General features: G+C 43.0%; 1 protein-coding gene across 9 annotated transcripts in view; it reads left to right on the top strand.

Moving 5' to 3' along the window:
- The first annotated feature begins 639 nt into the window (after window positions 1–639).
- Window positions 640–7,383, top strand: part of ppip5k2 (diphosphoinositol pentakisphosphate kinase 2) — a 247,870-nt gene continuing 241,126 nt past the window's right edge. For 6 of the 9 annotated variants that reach the window (XM_070884183.1, XM_070884175.1, XM_070884197.1 and 3 more), the window contains exons 1-2: window positions 640–749; window positions 4,561–4,650. The gene's annotated coding sequence lies outside the window, so the exon portion shown is untranslated. Of the gene's footprint in view, window positions 750–4,560; window positions 4,651–6,467; window positions 6,586–7,383 lie in introns of all 9 variants that reach the window. The other 3 variants (XM_070884207.1, XM_070884203.1, XM_070884168.1) reach the window with 2 other exon arrangements.

The raw sequence follows: 7,383 nt of genomic DNA, 5'->3' as shown, positions 1-7,383 counted from the left end.
AAACCAGAAGGTGAGAGTGAAGAACCATCACCATAAATGGTTAAAGTGGTTACCAGGAAGAGTGGTGAAGATAAGTGGTAAAATTAAATTTGTAAATATGGAAAAAAATAAGCTTATATCCTGTTTTATGTATAAACATGAAAGTTATGTATGATGTTTGTTATAACTTCTTCATTAAGGAGAGAGAAGTATAATGTCTGTAAGCTTGTAATGTTTGTAGCTCCACACTGTGGATGTGGACATATTGTGTACTGCAATTGCAGAGTTAATCATTAAACAGAACGAGGTAGATTTCCGGAGGCTTCCGACAGAGCTGCCTGCCATGTTAGGAGCTGTGTTTTGTGACTACATCACACTATCCTTAACTTCTTTAGTTAGCCATGGATGGATCACTTTTCCCTTGGAGTTTTTATTTCTCAATGGAATGTATATTGAGAATTTTTGGAATATTTCTTTAAATGTTTGACACATTATAAACCAACGTGAGCAATTGTCATTTCTGATAGATAAGTGTAGACAGGTTTAAATATATTTCTTCTTAAACACAACCCCAGATACTCACCCTCAGAAACTGCTTGTTGAACTGTAAAAGCGGAACTGAAGTGAGGTGGTGGGGTACGGAAGCGGATCTGTCCGGATGTTTTTTGCTGTAGGACGGGTTGAAGCTAGCGGGGAACCGGGGCCTGTGGCAGCGCGAGGAGCAGGTGGCCGCTAACGGACAGGGACAGGGGGACCCGCCGTGCGGCCCGGTAAGGGACAGGGGGATCCGCCGTGCGGCCCGGTAACGGACAGGGACAGGGGGAGCTGCGGGCCGGCCGGCCGGCCAGCCGGCGCCTTCCTCTCACACACCCCTGTGGCGTGTTTGATGGGACGTGCCTGAATCAGCGGCCCCTCTGTGTGGGTGCAGGCAGGCTGCCCGCCGGCTTTGGGTTAAATGCCCCTCTTCCCTGGGAATTGACTTGTTGCCGGTCCGGCGGCGGTACATGGGCGCTGACAGCAATGGCCGAGTCCCTGGCTCGGTCTGAGCACCGTCCGTTATTCCACACACTTTCCGTGAGCTAATTGAAGGTTCCACACCCGCCCGGACAGTCCAGGGGTCACATCAATGCACCTGGTTATGGTCAAGCTGTATTAAAGCCATAGGATGGCTTTCACCTGTGATACTGAAAAGGAGCTTTGGTCCAAAACTAGAGTTTAATTTGTTTTAAATGCCGGTTTTAGTGCCCCCCCTCCCCTTTTATAGGGGGCACTTGTAAATTATGGTTTTAGAGCCACAAAAAACCCCACAAAAAAACCCACAAAAATACAAAAAAAAACAAGGGCCTTGCAAAATATTTGGATTGTCCCCCAGATCGTGGGGGGGGCACTTGACCTCATGTTTATTTGTTTACTCTAAAAGAGTTTTGGTCCAAAACTAAAGGCTGCTTATCTCAGTATGTTGGGGTGCAGCGAGAAAAAATGCTTTTACTGAATCATACTTTCAAATACAGCAGAAACATTACTAACCCCGCTGCTTGTTTTGCTGCTGATAGACAGAGTTGGTAGGTGTTGGAAATTTCTAGCAGATTTATTCTCCACAATATATTGTCATTTGTCTGATGTATTGTCCAGTATATGAATCCAACAAGATTTTACAGCTTTCCACATTGTCCACACACTGCTGAATTGCTCTAGCCATGTATGCTTTTTGGGGAAAGTTAAACGAAGGGACAGCCTTTAAGGTGTTTTGTGACCACCTAATGTCCGAAGTGCTCCCTCTCTGAACACTATTCCTGCATAGAGCATAATGGTGTGCTCGATCTTGAACCGTCCGTTTAGTTCTTTTCAACTTGACAGCGTTCACTATTGCCATTAATCCAGCTGTTTTTTAAATAGCTGAACTATTTTGTAGTACCAGGCGTGGAAAATTATCTTGAGAGTAGCCTTTATTTGCCAATGTTCTTCAAGATCCTGCAAAATGTTTTGTGTTAAAACAGTATTTTTTTAATGTTCTTCATCTTCATTAAAATGTCATTGGTTCTACATGTGTAGGTTTTAAACACTGCGTAAAATGCACTTGTGTCCTCATTGAAGCTGATAGTCACAACTACTCTGTTGGTTACATGGTCACTTGTGTATGGGCTTTTCAGCTTGCAGCAAGTGGGTCCAGCTCCAACAACTGCAAGATATCCTGAATTAAAAGATCGGGCGTTCTGTTAGGTGTACTGCCTGGTGTCATCTGGGCATAGGTCAGTACTACATGCAACCAGTATTCCTAGCACCATATTCACTGGAGTTGACTTGCATAACCCAGGTGATGCCTGGCACCTTCTGTAACCACTCTGATGAGGTATCTAACCAGCATCAGCCCAAACACCAATCAATGCTGTTAGTCTGCATTTCTTGAAAAGACACTATAAGCATTTTCTTCCAAAGCCCAGCACTACAATTCTACTCTTAAGGGCCATATGTATTCTTTTGAGAGCTGGTATTGTACACACTGATGCCATCTATGCATGCTTCTTGGCGGAATACATTTTTGAACTGAATCACTGGATTTTCAAGCTATATTCAGTTTGGCCATCCTTGACGATCAAGAATATTTAACAGAAACAGGAAAGGAATGTTTTTTTACTTAAATATTTTGTGGTGTTCAAAAAGTCAGGCGATATAGTCACACTCAAGATCTTTTTGCACTGAACACGTTCCTTTTGAAAGTTTGGTTCAAGATGATAACATTCCCTTAGATCATTCAGACTGTATCCAGGAGACTGGCTAACTGCAATAAATCTAAAGGGCGCTTATTTTCACATTGCTTTTTAGCAATGTCATTGGTCCTACAAAAAGGGTTCAGGGCAAATGGGCAGTGCACAGGTTCATCTCGCACATTAAATAAATAATTCATGATTGATCTGGAAAATTAAATCAAATGTACCTCTTGTACTATACTTGCATAAATTAAAGTACCTTCCCTTCAAATCCGTGATACGCCATCTCTATGTTGCAAACTGCAAGGTTGGTGGCTCTGGTTTCAGTATGCTGAATCAGTGAGATTGGCGACTAGTACTAGATCAGCCTTTTTCTGATGGACATTCTGATCCTGCAGTACTTAGTACAGTCCCCAGTTTATGTCGAAGAGACTCCCAGTATCACTCATGATCACTAATTTTTATCTGCTTCCCCACAAATCAGTTAGAAATGCTTCCATTTTGTGGATGCTTGTTGTAGGCCGTAGCCTTTTACCTGGAATTCACTAAATCCCTTACCAATCTTGGCACTTAATTTGTATGGATCTAAGTTGTTTGGTAAGTTTGTCACCAAAATATGGCCTGTTAAATGTGTGCTACATTGCTACAGTCTAGCTGGCAGGAAAATCAAAAGTTGACTGCAAGATCATTTCACTGGTTCCATATTCCTTCTTGGGCATCCTTCAAACATCTGACCTCTTCCTCTTCATCCTGCGTATTATTTAGTCATTCTTCATTGGTGTGTAGAGGATGCAATTGAGAAGATCAACTTTTGGGTTCTTAAGAGAATTCTCCACATACTACGCTGCCACCTGGATGTCCCCTTAGGTCTTGCAAGGCATGCAGTCATACATTTTTCAGGAAATAGCTTGGGACAAAAAGGCATTGAAGCTTCTGGGCAGGGCATCCCCTTATACCGTGCAAAAGTTAGCTTGACCATATGGGATGTGTTGCCCAAGTTGTGATGTTATAAATTAAAGTGGAATAGTCCTTTATGTATCTCTTTTTTTTTATCTCAGCAAATGTGACTCTGTACTAGTTCACTTCAGCACTGTGTGGAGAATGCTCTTTTGATGAATGGGGGAGATTCTACATGGTCATTGCATTACTACTCTTTCTTGGCAGGAAGTTTGCTTTATTTCCCTCGCTTCTTGCTACTACAAGTTATAATTGAAGTATCACCTCCAGTGCCCTGCCCCAAACTATTATAAATGGTGTGTGTATTCCTAAATAATAATTTGAGCTCACGCTTCATTGCAATACTGAAAGAGTTCTGCACTGTCAGAAGGGCTATCCTTTAAAGAGAAGTTGGACCCCACTTGCTTGTGCTTGTGCAGGTGGATATATAAATTAAAAAACCTATGGCACTATTTGAAGAAAGCAGGGAATTCTACTGGTGTCTTCATTGACGTTTCTTCCTCCATCAGTAAGAAAAATCAGACATTATCTGAATGTCTATCTCATTGCATGTTTTTTGGAATCATGCGTGCATAACATAAATGGCTGCTACATTTTCCTACATAACAGTTGATGCACGTCAAATAATTAATTGTATGTGAATCACTCTAAGAAGTTTTGTGACTTCTCTTTTACAACAGGTCTTCTGCAAAGTTGTGTCACTGTTTCTCCATATTTCTGAAGGCAGCTATGCTTTTGTGGTAGTTAGATGCACATTTGGTATTTAATTTTTTTTCTAAAAGTGGGGGCTGAAATTGCCCCTTTCTCTAAGAGCCGTGATGGCCTCAAAGAGGCAGCTACGGGTCAGTAAGGAATCACCGCTCAGTCGGCGCGGAAGGGCCGCCATTTTGTAATTTGCCTTCCTTTATTTTTGCAGCGGTGTATGGGACTGCCCTGCCTGATTTCCCGCCACGACGTGCATGAGCCACCCCCTTAGCATTGGGACGGACAGAACCCTTAGAAATCGGTAGGTGTACTCCGTTTCGGGCAGGAGGGCAATTTTGGCCCCATGATGTTTTGCCATGTATTCATTACATAGAGAAGACACTAAGGGGGAGAAATTAGGCTGGTTTGCGCCTCCGGAAAGCAGTAACGGGGCATTTCTTCACTCCTATTCCACTAAGCACCTATTTTCATTCCTACCAACTTTCTTCCTACCAAACCCATACTGTCATTGCATGCCATAAATGCATATCTTTGGACTGCCCCGCCGATCGTTCAGCTGTTGTCTTCCATCCCATTTAATCCTCCGTTCATTTCTTGCTGCTTTGAGTGGTTGACGAGAGGTCGGAGGACCATTAATTGTTACTCTTTCCATCAAGTCCCTATGCACTGGCCTACTTTCCTCCTTTTCTCTCCCAAACTGCTCTGCCTAACCTGCATCTTTTTCTCATCAACTCTGATGCTGCTCAATCCTATAGTCTGTTGCCTCCCTCCCTGAGTATCACTATCCTCTTTCACCTGTCATGTGTAGCCCTGTCCCTGCTACGCCACTGGCCTGCATCACTGAGAAGCACGAGAACAAACCTGAGCAGGGGCTAAAACAGCCCAGAGACAGGAAGGGTGTGGAGGTCCATGTTGCAGGGGTGGAGGAGGTGGATGTGCAATTAAGGAGGCATAACAGCATCACCTGTGGTTGACTTGTGAGGTCTGCACTTGTAACACAATTGGCAAATGTTGACGTAGGCTTTTCTCATTATAAGTTGTTAATGTTAGATTTGTTCATGTATGAAGCATGATTTCGAAATTGTGTCCCAAGGGCGCAAGGTTAATGTCGACAGGAAATGTGTTGGATATGCAAGATTTTTAATATATTACCAGTTTTCCTCTCGTGGCATGGCTCATGGTAAATTGCAGGATAGTGTCTCTCTTGCTTGACTCTATTGTGCCCTTCCTGTTTTGTCCTTGTCTACATTTTCTCTTTTTGTTCTTTGCATTTATGTTCTTTTCTCTCCCTGCTCTTCTTTCTTCAATACTTTACTGAAGAAGTGCTGTATTGTCAGAGGTGCAATCTGCCTGTTTAGGTAGACATAAAGATCCTATGGCATTATTTAAAGAAGAGCAGGGTAGTTTTCCTGGTGTCCTGGCCACATTTATCCCTCAATCAATACCAAATAAAAGCAGATTAACTGGCCATTCATCTTTTTGCTGTTTGTACGAGCTTGCTGTGTGGATATTGGCTGTAAAGCACTTTGGGATGTCCTGAGGACATGAAAGGTACTATATAAATGCAAGTTTGTTCATTGGTTTTCCTTCTCTTTCTTTTTGATGTGCGAGGGATCAGAGCTACTGAGGGCTGTAGGTTTTTTGGGGTAGTGGTTTTGGGGGAAAATGCCATTTGTAGACTTCTGTGGCAATCTTTGCATTCCTACCACTTCATGATTTACTGTTGCTTCCATTCCCTTGCTGCCACTGTTTGTCCTTCCCATCACATCCTCCGAGCAACCTTTCCCATTTGCTCATGCTGTCACCTGATCGTTCCCTTTGCATTACTCTCACGCTCTATATCCTCTCGCTCCTCATTGCCTTGTCACACCCACGTCACTCCTATCACCCAATTTTTTTTCCCCCCCTTACCCCATCTGCCAAATCTTCTTCTCCCATCCTCTCTCCAAGTCTCCATCCTGCCTCACTTTCCCCCCTCCCTCCCCTCCCCCATATCGCCTCCCTTCTCTATGGCCATTCTGTCACGATTCTGAGACCTGTGCTCCAATCTAGTCCATTTCTTTTTACTGTGAACATTTCCTTTTCTGTTTACTTTAATATCTGCTTATGTTTGTATAGTACCTTAAATGTAATTGGATATTACACTGTGCTTCGCTGGGGAGAGAGGAGGAGAAAGAGAGAAAATTAAGACACCATGCAAAAGTACCTGCAGCCCCTCGTTCAACTGCTTATGGCAGTAAGTACCTGAGCTATATGATGGGTTCATTCCTGATCTGGACTAGTATAATAACAAGTTTGTGGGTTGAATGGCAAGTCATGGGTTAAAGCAATCCTCTGGATCCTCAGTTTCTGTACTCCAAAAAGGCACGATTGGAAACAATGGGGGTTGCCTGACAACATGGAACTGTACCTTAATTAGGAGTTGATGCTTTCAGTGGCGATGGGAGGAAAAATAATTTGGGCAGTATACAGTGGCCATAGGTCCACAGCATGTAACTAATTACACTTATTGGTGCATACTATCTGAAAGACCACATAAGTAAGCTGGTGTGTGAATTGGAAAAACTGATATGGTATAGTCAGGAATGCTTTTTTTGAATGGTTAAGATAGAAAAGAGGAAAATTTCCTTATTCCAGTTAATAATTCCCATAAAATGCATTAATTCAGCATGAAAAATTGTAGTATTGGGCAGCCAACTGTTGCTGTGATTTGGATGTGTCCCTCCTAGAACCACCCAAAGTTGTGGTCCATTGACAGGTCCAAGTTGGCTCCAGTCGAAGAATGGGAGATGATGCAATTTTTCAGAACCAAGAGCATGTCTTGATTTATATTGGGAACGTGCTATATATCCACAGGATGCTTTGATTTCCTCCGTAAATCTGAATGTGCCTGCGCTTGAGTGTCTAACACACTATAAGGTCTCCCTTTAACCTTCTCTGCTCGTTGGAGATCAATCCCAGCTTCTCCAATCTCTCCACGTAACTAAACTCTCTCATCCGTGGTAACATCCTGCTAACCCTCCTCTGTACCCTC

The sequence above is a fragment of the Pristiophorus japonicus genome, chromosome 1 (genome assembly GCF_044704955.1).
Source record: "Pristiophorus japonicus isolate sPriJap1 chromosome 1, sPriJap1.hap1, whole genome shotgun sequence".
Taxonomy (NCBI): domain Eukaryota; kingdom Metazoa; phylum Chordata; class Chondrichthyes; family Pristiophoridae; genus Pristiophorus; species Pristiophorus japonicus.
This window is presented reverse-complemented; position numbering and strand designations above follow the sequence as displayed.